Below are 12,500 nucleotides of genomic sequence, written 5' to 3' on the forward strand. Positions count from 1 at the left end.
AAAAAATCTTAATGAAGAATCCATTGGTTTAAAAGGAAAAATTAAACAGTCGCAAAAATTTTTCTATTCTGTAATAAGTAAAAAAATTGTTTTTCTTTTTTTTTTTTTAATTTTTTATTTTAGGTGCCCCAAGAAGTCCTAACGGTCTTGTCACAGAGCACCGCGGAAGTGCATTTAACCAGGAAGTTCACGCCTCCTTCCTTACCGTGACGCGAAAATTTGTCTAGAGCTCGTTTCGAACCTCGATCTCCTGCTTATAAAGCAAGCGCTCTAACCACTGAGCCATGGCCGCACAAAATGATACATTACTGAAAATTATGACGGGTATACAAATAGGTTTAATGTATGATAAAGTTCCATAAGTTTAATGTATGATTTATGTAACATAAATTTCAATTTATCACAAACTACCGTGACTCTTCTTCAATTAACACTCAAAAAATCGAATCAACGACCATGAAAATAATTGATGCATTGAAGCAAATGAATGGTAAAGATCTTATGCTTTTGACTTTAATGAAAATTCGAATGGAGTGTAACCATGAAGACTTATCTGATCGTTTTGGTCTTTCTAAAGCTACTGTTTCCCGCACCCTAAGCCCCTAGATTCCTTTTTTAGCACTTAATTTTAAAATTTTTAATCAGCCAGTTACTCGGGAGCAAAATAAAACTTGTTACCTAGAATTTTTTAAGCCTTTTGGTGATAATGTAGTCTCAATACTAGACTGCTCAGAAGGTCAATGTTAGCAACCAAGTATTGTCAAAGCACAAGCTCAAACATATTTGAGTTTCAAAAATGGCAAAAATTACAAAAATGTCAATGGAAATACTAATATAAACTGTTTTGACGTTTTAAAAGACATACTTTTCCAAATTTTTAAATGCCCTATTAATCAGGGAGTTTTTTCTAATGATTCAAAAATAGCAAAAATTAATCCTATATTTAAAGAAGTAAAAAAAAGTAATGTAAAACACTATCGTCCAATTTCTATCCTCTCTGTTTTTTCTAAAATTTTAGAAAGAATTTTGTACAACAGTTTATACAATCACTTTTTATCAAAAAAAAATTTTATATATCATGCAATAATGATTTAAAAAGTATAATTCAACAGAGCATGCTATTATTCAGCTTACAAGAAATATATCAGACTCGTTTAATAATTGTACACTCGGATTGGGAATATTTATTGATTTAGCAAAAGCGTTTAATTCCATTGATCATAAAATTCTTGCTAAAAAATAGAAATATTATGGTATACCAGGCAATGTTTTAAAGTAATTGAAAAGTTATTTAACTAATCGTAAACAATTTGTTTACGCCAATGAAACATTTTCATCAAATTTGTTAAATATTACATGAGGAGTTCCTCAAGGATCCATATTAGTACCTCTTCTTTTTCTTATTTTTAATAATGATCAATACAAAGCCTTGGATTTATTAACAATTATGTTTGCTGATGACACTAATTTATTTATGTCACACAAAAGCATTCCTACTCATTTTATTGGGTGAACATAGAGTTAATCAAAATATCTGTCTTGTTTAAGACTAACAAATTATCTCTTAACATTGATAAAACTAAATGGATTCTTTTCCATCCTCTTATCAAAAAACATAAACTACCAATTAACATGCCTTATCTTGTTTTTGACAAAAAACAAATTAAACAAGTAACAGTTACCAACTTTCTAGGTGTTTGTATGAATAAAATCTTATATGGAAAAATCACATTAAAAACTAATCAAGTAAAATTCAAAAAGTACAGGAATATTAAACAAAGCAAGAAAGTTTTAAATAAACTTTAGTACAATTATATCTTTTACTTATTCATTGTAACATAAACGATGCAAATATTGCTTGGGACAGTACAAAGAAAAATAAAATCAAACCTCTTTATTGTCAGTGAAAGCATGTAGCCCGTCAAATATATTTTAAAGACCGTTACACTCGTGCCAAACCTCTATTATTTTATCTGAAAGTTTATAATATATATGAGCTGAACATTTTTAATATCCTTTGTTTTATGTTTAAATGTAAAACCAATTCACCCCCTATTCTTATAATTTGTATTCATCGAGAAGTATAAAGATAACAACATTCTAAGTAATAGACAACTTTATGAGCAGCTCATTTTCTAATTCTTTAATTTTGGCATCCAGTGCACTTGTGTTCTCAAAATAAATAGTTTTTGAAAAACTTTTACTGAGGGATTTAATTCATAAACACACTTTTCTTTTAAATGCAGCCTCAAAGTACTTGTTTTCACCGAAGATTTAACATATTTAATTTATTGATCGTCCTTTTTACCGTATATTTAACTATTAATTTATAAAAATTATATATGTATTATTAACAACTGTAATAAGTAATGATGTATCTTGTATTTGTAACGGAATATTTTAAGTTTCTTACTTTGTTAACTTATTTTTTACTTTGTAAATATCTTTTAACACGATCATTTCTCAGCGGTACTCGACGACAAGACCATATGGTCTTCTACGAGTTGCCGCGTTCTTTTATTATTTAAAAACGATCATTATATATATAAATATATAAATAAATATATATATATGTATATAAATATATATATATATATATATATACATATATATATATATATATATATATATATATATATATATATATATATATATATATATATATATATATATATATATATATATATATATATATATATATATATATATATATATATATATTATTTATTTGTATATTTAATTTTGTAATGAAGTGCTTATTTGAAATGTAATAAAAATTACGAAAAAAAAAATTTTTTTTCCGTGTTTTGTTAAAAAAAAAGCGATTAAATAATCTTGTTTAAATAAATATCAAGATGTTTTTTTTCTGTGTTATGTTACGTTCTTTTTTTGTTTTATAATTTTTAGATGCGTTTCGAGATTTTAAATTTATTACGAAAAATTATGAAATAACTATTTATAATCACTATCAATTTATCACTATCAAATCCTCCATTTTACAGTATAAATTAGGGGTGCACCGATGCATCGGTATCGGCCTGCCGATGCATTGACCATTTAGCCGATGCATCGGCATTGGCCTTTGGCCTTCTAACCATCGGTCGATGCCGATTGTTTTGAAATTTTTGAAATTTTTATATTGATTCTGTGTTTCTATATTATATCCAAACATAGAATTATGCCAATAATACAATGTATAAGTCTAACTTATTAATAATAAGTTATTATATAGGCATATATGCAACCACTAAACTAAAAATTTTTGAGTGCTTTTAACAGGGCTCTCAACTTTTTTAGAGTTTTCTTATAATTAAGTACATTATTTATATAACTTATGGATCCAAAACTCTACAAAGAAGTTTAAAATCAAGAAATGCACATTTAAAAAATATAAACATAAAGTATAACATATTTAAAACATAAAAGACCAACTTGCGTCATGTTAAAAATAAATATAAATTTGTATTATGTTATGAAAAGTAATAAAATATGATAAATAAAACTATGAATCTATTTCTTTGCTTCCGTTTCTCCAAAAAATTTCTAATTCGCATGCACAAAAGCTAGATTTTCTCCATGTTCTGCAGTTAGTCGGGACCGCGTCAATTCATAAATATTTCCCCCTAAACAATTTTTCACTGAACACAGAAGAAGGCGGAGCTCCTAAATATTTTTGGCAAGGTATGAGAGGCCTAAAATACTATTGCTGCTAGAGTGTTTCTTTAAACATATATTTTTGTAATTTCCCCACCATTTATATGGATATTCTTATTGATGCAGATTAGGCAGTGATAAGTAAAAGTTTATTTCATCAGTTCTAAAAGAAAAGGAAGTAAACAAAAAACATAAAAACTAAACTAAAATGTAAAGTACGAATTTTTATTATTAAAAGTTGTTAAATATTAATAAATAGAGCTAGGTTCTTGGGTTGATTCAGATGAAGTGTTTGTTTCATTATCTGATTGAGTTAAGTTGTCGGTAGTTAAAAGACAATCTGTAATATCAGTTTTATTTAGGTTCATGTATTTCTCTTGAATATTTGATTTTATTGTGTCTTTCTCCTCACCTGATATGGCATAACTAAGTTTGAATCTTGGATCTAAAACTGTAGACATGTTCAAGTTTTTGTTATATTTATAGCTGGAAAACCTTGAGATAAAATCTTTTTTCAACTCTTCTATTATAGTTTTTATTTCACCTGCATTTTCTGAAGCATAGGCTAGGTACGCTTCCATTGAAACTATAAATGGAATAATTTGAGACACTGATGCCCTATTTTCACTCATCTCTAGTGTAGCCACCTCAAAATGCTTTAAAACTAAGAAAAGCGTCTCAGCTAATAACCATTGGTCTTCATTAAGATTAGAGGCATTACACTTTTGATTTCTAATAAAAAATTATGTTAGTGAAGTTTTTTGTTCAACAGTCTTTGTAGCATGTCAAGTTCCATCTTGTTACTACATCTTATATAAGTGAATGTTGGGGTAACTTTAGCTGTTGTTGAATTTCATGTAGCATATGGAAGATGAAGAATGATGAAAGTGTGTGGCAATTTTTCTAGACTTAGCTTTAAGATCATTTACAATTGTTTTCTGTTTGAAAAGCTTATCGGTTATACAAAGCTGAAGAGTGTGGATCACACAACTTAGAGAATTTATTTCTAAACCAGCTTCTTTTATGGCTAATTTCATCATTAATTAGCAGCATTGTCAGAAAGGACAAAGTACACTTTGTTAGTTGGTATTTTCCATTCGTTTAAAGAGTCTTTTATAAATTTTGATATCTTTACACTTGTATGAAAGCCTGTTATTTTTTTAAGTTGTAGCACAGCTGTCATAGAATTAAACTCTGAGTTTATCCGGTGTGCTGTTAATGAATAAAAGCTTAGATCATTGTGATGTGTAGTCTATCCGTCAGTGGTAAAACTCAAAAAATCTGCTTTTGCTACATCATTCATAATTTGTATTTTCATTTTTTCATAAATTAAAGGAAGGACTGTTTCAGTCATATGTTTTCTAGAGGGCATGGTATACCTTGGTTCAAGATGCATAATTAGTTATTTAAATCCTTGATCTGTAACTAAAGAATACGGCTGAATGTCTACACATATCATTTCTCCGATAAACATAGTTATTTTTTGAGATCTTTGTTCATTTGAAGCTAATTTCTTATGCTTAATAATAGTTTCCTCAAGCTTAGATTGATGTTTTTGATCTAGAATAACTGTAACACTGTTGATAACGAATACTTTGCTATTATCATTGTCTTTACTGGTTAAAGTAGATGCAATAACATTTTTTTTTTCTGTGTCTATTTTTTTGAAACATTTTAGATCTTCTACTTTCTGGAAAACTTTTATTTGTTTTGCTTTCATATGCCCTCTTAAATTAGATGTTGTCATTTTTTTGTCAGATGTTCCTCCTCTTGATATTTTCATTTTGCAAAACTTACAAATTGCTTTTTATTAATTTATTTAAATTATTTTTCATCAATATCAAAATAGTCCCAGATTGGACTTTTCGTTGCTTTACTCATTGTTTCTTTAATTCTAATTTAATAATATCTCAAAATTTAATTCTACGTTAAGAAAGAAAAGTTTTTATTTCATCGCGCACTATTTTTATAAAAGAGTAGAACAAAAGAGAAAGAAAAGTTAAACTTGAATGAATTGAATGAATAACGTTGTATAGAATTTATTTTTTTTGCGTCGTTTCTTCCTTTTTTATAAGATGAGAGAAATAAAAGTTTAATTGAAACAATACTTTGAATAAATGGGAACTGGAAGAGAAAATTGCTTTAATAGCGTTTAATAGATAAACATTTAAAATAAGTATTGTTTTATATTTTAACTTCGTAAAAACATTTGCTAAAAACTTGCCAATTATTAGAAGTAATGGCATTAAAATCTTCTATTCATTCTTTATAAAAAACAAAATCGTTGTAATTCGAACAAAATGACGAAAGTAAATCTTTATTAAACAAGCTTTTCAATTGAAGTAATTGCTTTAATTGTCAAGAGAACAATAAAAAAATAAATGGAAAATAAACTTCAACAATAACAATTTTAAAATGTTGCTTTTATCGTCACATGAATGGAATGTGGCATTTCCATTCAGGTGTATATTTCCATCATACATCCAGTTTCAGGGCCGATGCATCGGCATTGCCCTGTACCTATCGGCATCGGCATCGGCATCGACCAAAAGTAGGCATTGGTGCATTCCTCGTACGAACCAAATTTTTATGACATGCGTTAACCTAAACCAATAAAAACGAACTTTCGAGTGCTATCTTTCCCGAACTTCTTATGTTTTTTTCTAAATGTAAATCAGCTTCAAACTGAAAATCCTGAAAAATTTACCTAATAAATTAAACGGAAGATTGTTGAAGTAAAAGTTAAACAAAAGTTAAACAAAAAGTATTAGACTTAATAAGTTTTGCAGATAAAACAATTTTGCTTCATGTTTCAAGTTCTATCAACGACATCTTTAAAACTGTAAACTTAATATTTCTGGAGTATAAGGCTTAGATTATGTTTTTGAAATATTATTATACTAAATGTTTATAAATATACACAAAGCTTAAAAAACGTAACTAAACTCAAAAAACCTAACTACAGTTTATTTTAATTTAACAAAAAAAAAAACGCATCATCAACTCTATACTGTCCAATCTACTAAACCATATACCCTGAATTTTGGGGATTAAAGAAATAAGGGGCAAGGAAGCGATCATTTTAAAAATACAGAGTTTTTTCAAATATGCCAGTTGAGAAGCTAAAATATTTTGTCAGTATGCTTGATTTATCATAATTTTGTCAGTATGCTTGATTTATCATAATAATTTGACGTTTGCATGAGTTGTTTTTCCGTTTTCACCTAATGTAGGTTTATTTACATTACGGCCAAATATTTTAGGTATTAAACAGCAGGACCCAGAAATCATAAGTTTTATAACTTTCAGAAGTACTAAGCTATATAAGTGATATTTACTTAAGTTGACCACGTAAGTACTAAGTTATGTAAGTAATATATTTTTTAAAAAGGCATTTCTAAACCGTCAACATTTAAAACACATGCATTTGTAATTAAAATCAACTTATTTAAGAGATAATATTTTATTTTGTTTAAGAATGCTATAAAAAGAGAACTTTTAAAACTATAAACTTTATAACAAATTTTATAACGAACAAACAATCAAAATAATTAAAAATAAATAAATAAATAAACAAAATAATTAAAAATAATAAAACTATTTTAAAAAAAATATTAATGAAAAGAAAAAGCATTTATTTTTTTATTAGTTGCATTTAAAAATTTAATATGTTATCCAAAGTATGTGTTATATAAAGTATGAGTTATAAAAAGCCTAAAATAGAATTTTTTGACTGAGTCAGTAGCTAGATCTAAGTAATAAAAAAACATTCCTTAAAACAGCCACAGCCAACAGTGGAAGGCTTGGAATGCTAACAATAACAACTACATAAACGAAACATTTTATGTGAAAAATATTTAAAATAGTTATAATCTAATCTCAGTTCTATCAATGTTATCCTAGCTTCTTACAAAAATAATTAACAACAAACTGCATAAGTGTTAAAGATTACATAATTTTTAGGAAAACTCAGTGAGCTTTGAAACATAAATTTCAAGTGTAAATTTAATATTTCAGAAAAAAAACAACTAATTCTACCTATTTTTAATTATCATAAAAGCCAAAAAGTTTTTTAATGCTTACAACTTTAATTAACTATAACTTTAAACAGTTATAACTTTTTAACAGTAAAAGAATATTAAATAAAATTAAAACCTGTCGATGATTTGAAATTTAGTAAAAGATAGTAAAAAAACATTATATAAACTTTTTGTACTCAAATTTAATGTAAGTGGGGCAAAAGGTTTTGGGCATTTTTATCCCTAGGTTTCAACCACCTCAATTTTTTTAGGGAAAAAAGAAAATGATAAGTAAAGTATGTTTTATATAATTAAAATGGCGTATAAAGTGTGTGTTATACAATTAAAAATGAAAATGATATCTAATGTACCTTTTTTAAAAAAAGTTTAATTTACGTTATTGTTTTTTTTAGCATTGCATATACGTCTTAGGGGCCAGAAGGTAGACAAAGGTAGAAAAAAAAACATTCTTTATAAATGCCAAATCCCACTGTGGAAGGCCTGGAATGCTAACAAAAACAACATTGTAAATCATATTTTATTTATGTTAAAAACAATGATACTTTTTAGATAATAATTTATGCCCTTTACAGGTTATATAACACATTCTTAACATGACGTCAGCTAAATAACAAAAAACTTATACGTATCATTTGTATCTTATATAACTTGACTTATCAGGTTATATAACATATTTTGCGAATTTCTTGTGCAAGTTTGAATAATATAAAAACATTGTTTATTTTATTGCAACGTTTCAACTTTACAAAATAATATTATAAATCTCACAAAAAATGATTCAATTGTATTTTCAATTTAAATTCAATAAAAGGAAAATAAGGTAAAATTTATGATTTTGTTTCTTTATATATATATATATATATATATATATATATATATATAATATATATATATATATATATATATATATATATATATATATATATATATATATATATATATATATATATATATATATATATATATATATAATAACAATAATAATAATAATATTAATAATGATAATAGTATAAAAAAATAATGATATTTTTTTGTATAAAAATAAAACTATCATTTTCTTAAAATTATTTAAGTAAATATTTAAAATATTTAAATATTTAACTAATTCAATTAACAAAAACTCAATCTTTAGGGTGATTCTGTAGCGTTAACTACATACTAACGAACTCTTATAAATGTCTAATCATTAAGCAATATTTAATATTTGGTAATACTATTGTTGACACTGACTTTAACTTATTCAAAATCACGTAACCGCTCATAACATCTCGCTTTTATTACGATCTGTCACATTCATTTGCACCACGTGGAAAAAATTATGAAAATTTTTTAGTTTTATGTATCTGTCTATACCCGTTTTACAAAATGCCTTAAGATAAAAAAAATCACAAGTAACCTTCTTACAAAATAAGTTAATTTAGAAGCCTAAAAAGATTATTGAATAAATGTTTTTGAAGAATTATGAAAAAAATCATATAAATTATAAATTTCAAAAAACATTTTACAAAGAGGTTTTCTTTTTAATTGCGTTTTTTTCGAAAAACGTAAAAGCATCATAAGGCGTTTCGAAAAACGTCTGCAGCTTTGCGAGCTATTACGTCAGTGTAATGTCACTACTTGGCTAACCGTAAAAGTTTTCTATACGACTCCTCCATACATATTTGATTACATATGTTGCTTTTATGACTTTGATTATTTTTAAACAATGATTGTTATTAAAAGTAAAATGATCTCAACATATTTTACTGTTGAAAAATTTTTTATTCATGAGTCGTTGGTCCTTATTCATTAGTCAATACGTACTTATTAGACAAATGTTTATCAGTTTTTGCTAAAGAAAATGATTTTTTTTTAAAAACATCGAAAAGTCAGCACCCTAAAAAATAAATTTATTCAATGGTAAAAATAAATTTGTAAAAAGTTTATACTAGTTATGAATTAAAATAAACTTTGCTCAAGTAAATAAAACTTCTTTTTTGTAATTTTATTTGAAATTTGACATTTTTAAATTTCTTATGTCAATTGATTGACATAAAATAGAAAAGAAATTAAATATATTTATTATATCAGTCAATTTAAAATTTCAAAAGAAATTTCAAATTTGTAATTTTATATTAGTGGCCGCGGTCATTACTAAAACGCTAATTTAACACCGGTCGACCGGTGTTAAATTAGCAAGTGAAACTTTTTTTTTATTTTTCTAGCTTTTTATTATTATCTTTATTATTTTTTTAATTATTGTTTACGTTACGCTTACTATTCACCTTAACTTGTACAAAAATTAGGTTTTATTCTTCGTTCTTAAATACATTTAGTAAAAGAAATTTGGTTATATACTCCGTTATATTACTTGTAATATATACGAGTAATAATTACTCGTAATATATACGTGAGAATATTTACATCATAAATTTAAAAGCGATCATTTTTTTATAAACTGTTATATTTAAAAATAAATCCTCTTTGAACTATAGATGAATAAATAAGAAAGGAAAGTTATACAATTTTTTTTTTCTTTTTACATTATTCACATTATTTACATGTCGTGTAATAAAACATTTAAACTTTGAATCTGTTAGAGAATCAACGTTTAAATGTTTATAAAAAACCATATAAAATTTGCAATATAAATGTAATATAAAATAATAAAGAGAAATTATAAGTTGAACATCTAGTTAGAATGAAAAAAGAAAAGTGTTATTAAGTTTGTAAATTTGTAATTGAAGAGCTCAGTGGAAAAAGTACTCAAGTCACAAAATGAATGTTTTGAGAAAATTTAGTTTGATCAGAGATATAACACTTTAACTTTACTTTGTAACTTAAGTCACAAAGTAAATGTTTTGAGAAAATCTACTTTGATCAGCCATTTTAAATCCTTGTTTTAAAGTGTTATATCTCTGATCAAACTAAATTTTCTCAAAACATTAATTTTGTGACTTGAGTACTTTTTCCACTGAGCCCTTCAATTTAACATTGTAACCAAGAAGACCTTTTGGTTTTATAAAAGAACAACGCAGAGGTGCATTTAACCAGAAGGAAGCTCGCGCCCTCTACCTTGCCAATGTCGTCAAATAAAAAGAAAAAATTAAAATAAAAAAAAATTAAAAACTTTCGATAATGCTTTAGAATAAGTAAAATATTCAAAAGTTTAAAAACAAATAAACTTATAGGTTATAAGATAAACACATATAACTCATACCAAACTAAATTTAATAATAAAAAATATAACTGTTTACTACTAAGAATAGTAATAAGATAAATAAATAACTAGTTTTTTGTGTTTTCTGGTTATTTTCGATTATTACTGTTACATATTTTTAAAAAGTAGAATTTATTATATTTTATTAAACTTTTTTCAACTAAATGATCAAAACAAAACTACCGCTAAAATACATAAAACGCGACGGGGCAGCGTCATAAAAACAGCTGAGACAAATGTGTTAAGTATTTACATTCCAAAAATGTCTTATTTATTCGAAAGTAAAAAGACCTCTTGTTTACACCATTAAAATATTCAATAAATGACTAAAATCCTCTTATTTTATATTCCGTAACAGTAAAAACGTTAATATCGAAGTTTTCACATTAGTTTTCACTCATAGCAGTTTACTTCCATACTCTCTTTATAGTCGTTTGAATAAATTACTAAACAGAAATATTTCAACAACTTCTGCTACATAGTATTAAGCTAAAACTTGAAACTCGTAGATAATAAAATCATTGAATATTTGTTAACAAAATAAAACAACAAGCTTCGTGACTTTTTAGAAAAATAAACCAATCAAAACGCACACAAAATAAAACGGGATTTTTTGAAAACGAAAGGGACGAAACGCAATATTTTTATTCGGATCTCTCCTTAACTACGCTGAGTAGCCTCTATAATTCAAATGTTGATATAATGCTATGAAATAGTATCATAATATTTATTTTAAAGAATATAAAAAGTTAATAGAGTTATTGCGTCAATATATATGATGTTTAATAACTAGGATTAAGAGACGTTTTTAAACGTAATTTCTTTGCATTTAAACAAAATAAGTGTTGTTTTGTTGCATGTTTGAAATATTAAGTTGAAGTTATAATTTTTAGGTTTCTTATTAGAATCAAAATTTAATTAGTTTAAATATAAGAATTTTAAATTTTTAGCCTAAGAACAGCATCTTAACACAAACATAGGCTACGATCCTGATAATAATGTGTACTTTTTGCTTCATATTCACAAAAAGTAGTAAAACCTTCCCTTTCTTTAAATCATTTGACTAATTTTATATTTCAAGCTGCTTTATCAACATCTGTTTTTGAGTCTTAATAACTGTTATGACAAATACTAAGCCCATTCAAAACTGAATTCGGTTGAAATTTGTTCTGTCAATTCATGATATCTTTTGTCTGATTTTAAAAATTATTTAGAAAAGCCAGGATAATTTTTTTCTAGCAAAACTTTTAAAACTGCTTACATTATTAGACTAACACATACTCACGCATCCACACACACACACACACGTACACGCACATACAATAAAATGAATTAATCATGAAATAGACGATTACGTTTGATTTCGTATCACTTAGGTGATATATTGATATTTAAAATTTGATATATTGATATTTAAAATTTGATCTGGTTTGCGGATGCCAATTGAAACCGTTTCACAGATAACCATTTGAGTAAACTTTTTTTAAGATATCACTTGGAGAGGTAAAGTCTTCGTTAAGTGATATTTAAATATATATATGTATATATATATATATATATATATATATATATATATATATATATATATATATATATATATATATATA

General features: G+C 25.7%; 1 long non-coding RNA gene across 1 annotated transcript in view; it reads left to right on the plus strand.

Annotated features, from left to right (window-relative positions):
- The first annotated feature begins 10,543 nt into the window (after nt 1–10,543).
- Nucleotides 10,544–12,500, plus strand: part of LOC136084650 (uncharacterized) — a 6,841-nt gene continuing 4,884 nt past the window's right edge. Inside the window, exon 1 of the long non-coding RNA XR_010640721.1 lies at nt 10,544–12,396. This is a non-coding gene — a long non-coding RNA (uncharacterized LOC136084650). The remainder of the gene's footprint in view (nt 12,397–12,500) is intronic.

Source organism: Hydra vulgaris, chromosome 09 (assembly GCF_038396675.1).
Source record: "Hydra vulgaris chromosome 09, alternate assembly HydraT2T_AEP".
NCBI lineage: Eukaryota > Metazoa > Cnidaria > Hydrozoa > Anthoathecata > Hydridae > Hydra > Hydra vulgaris.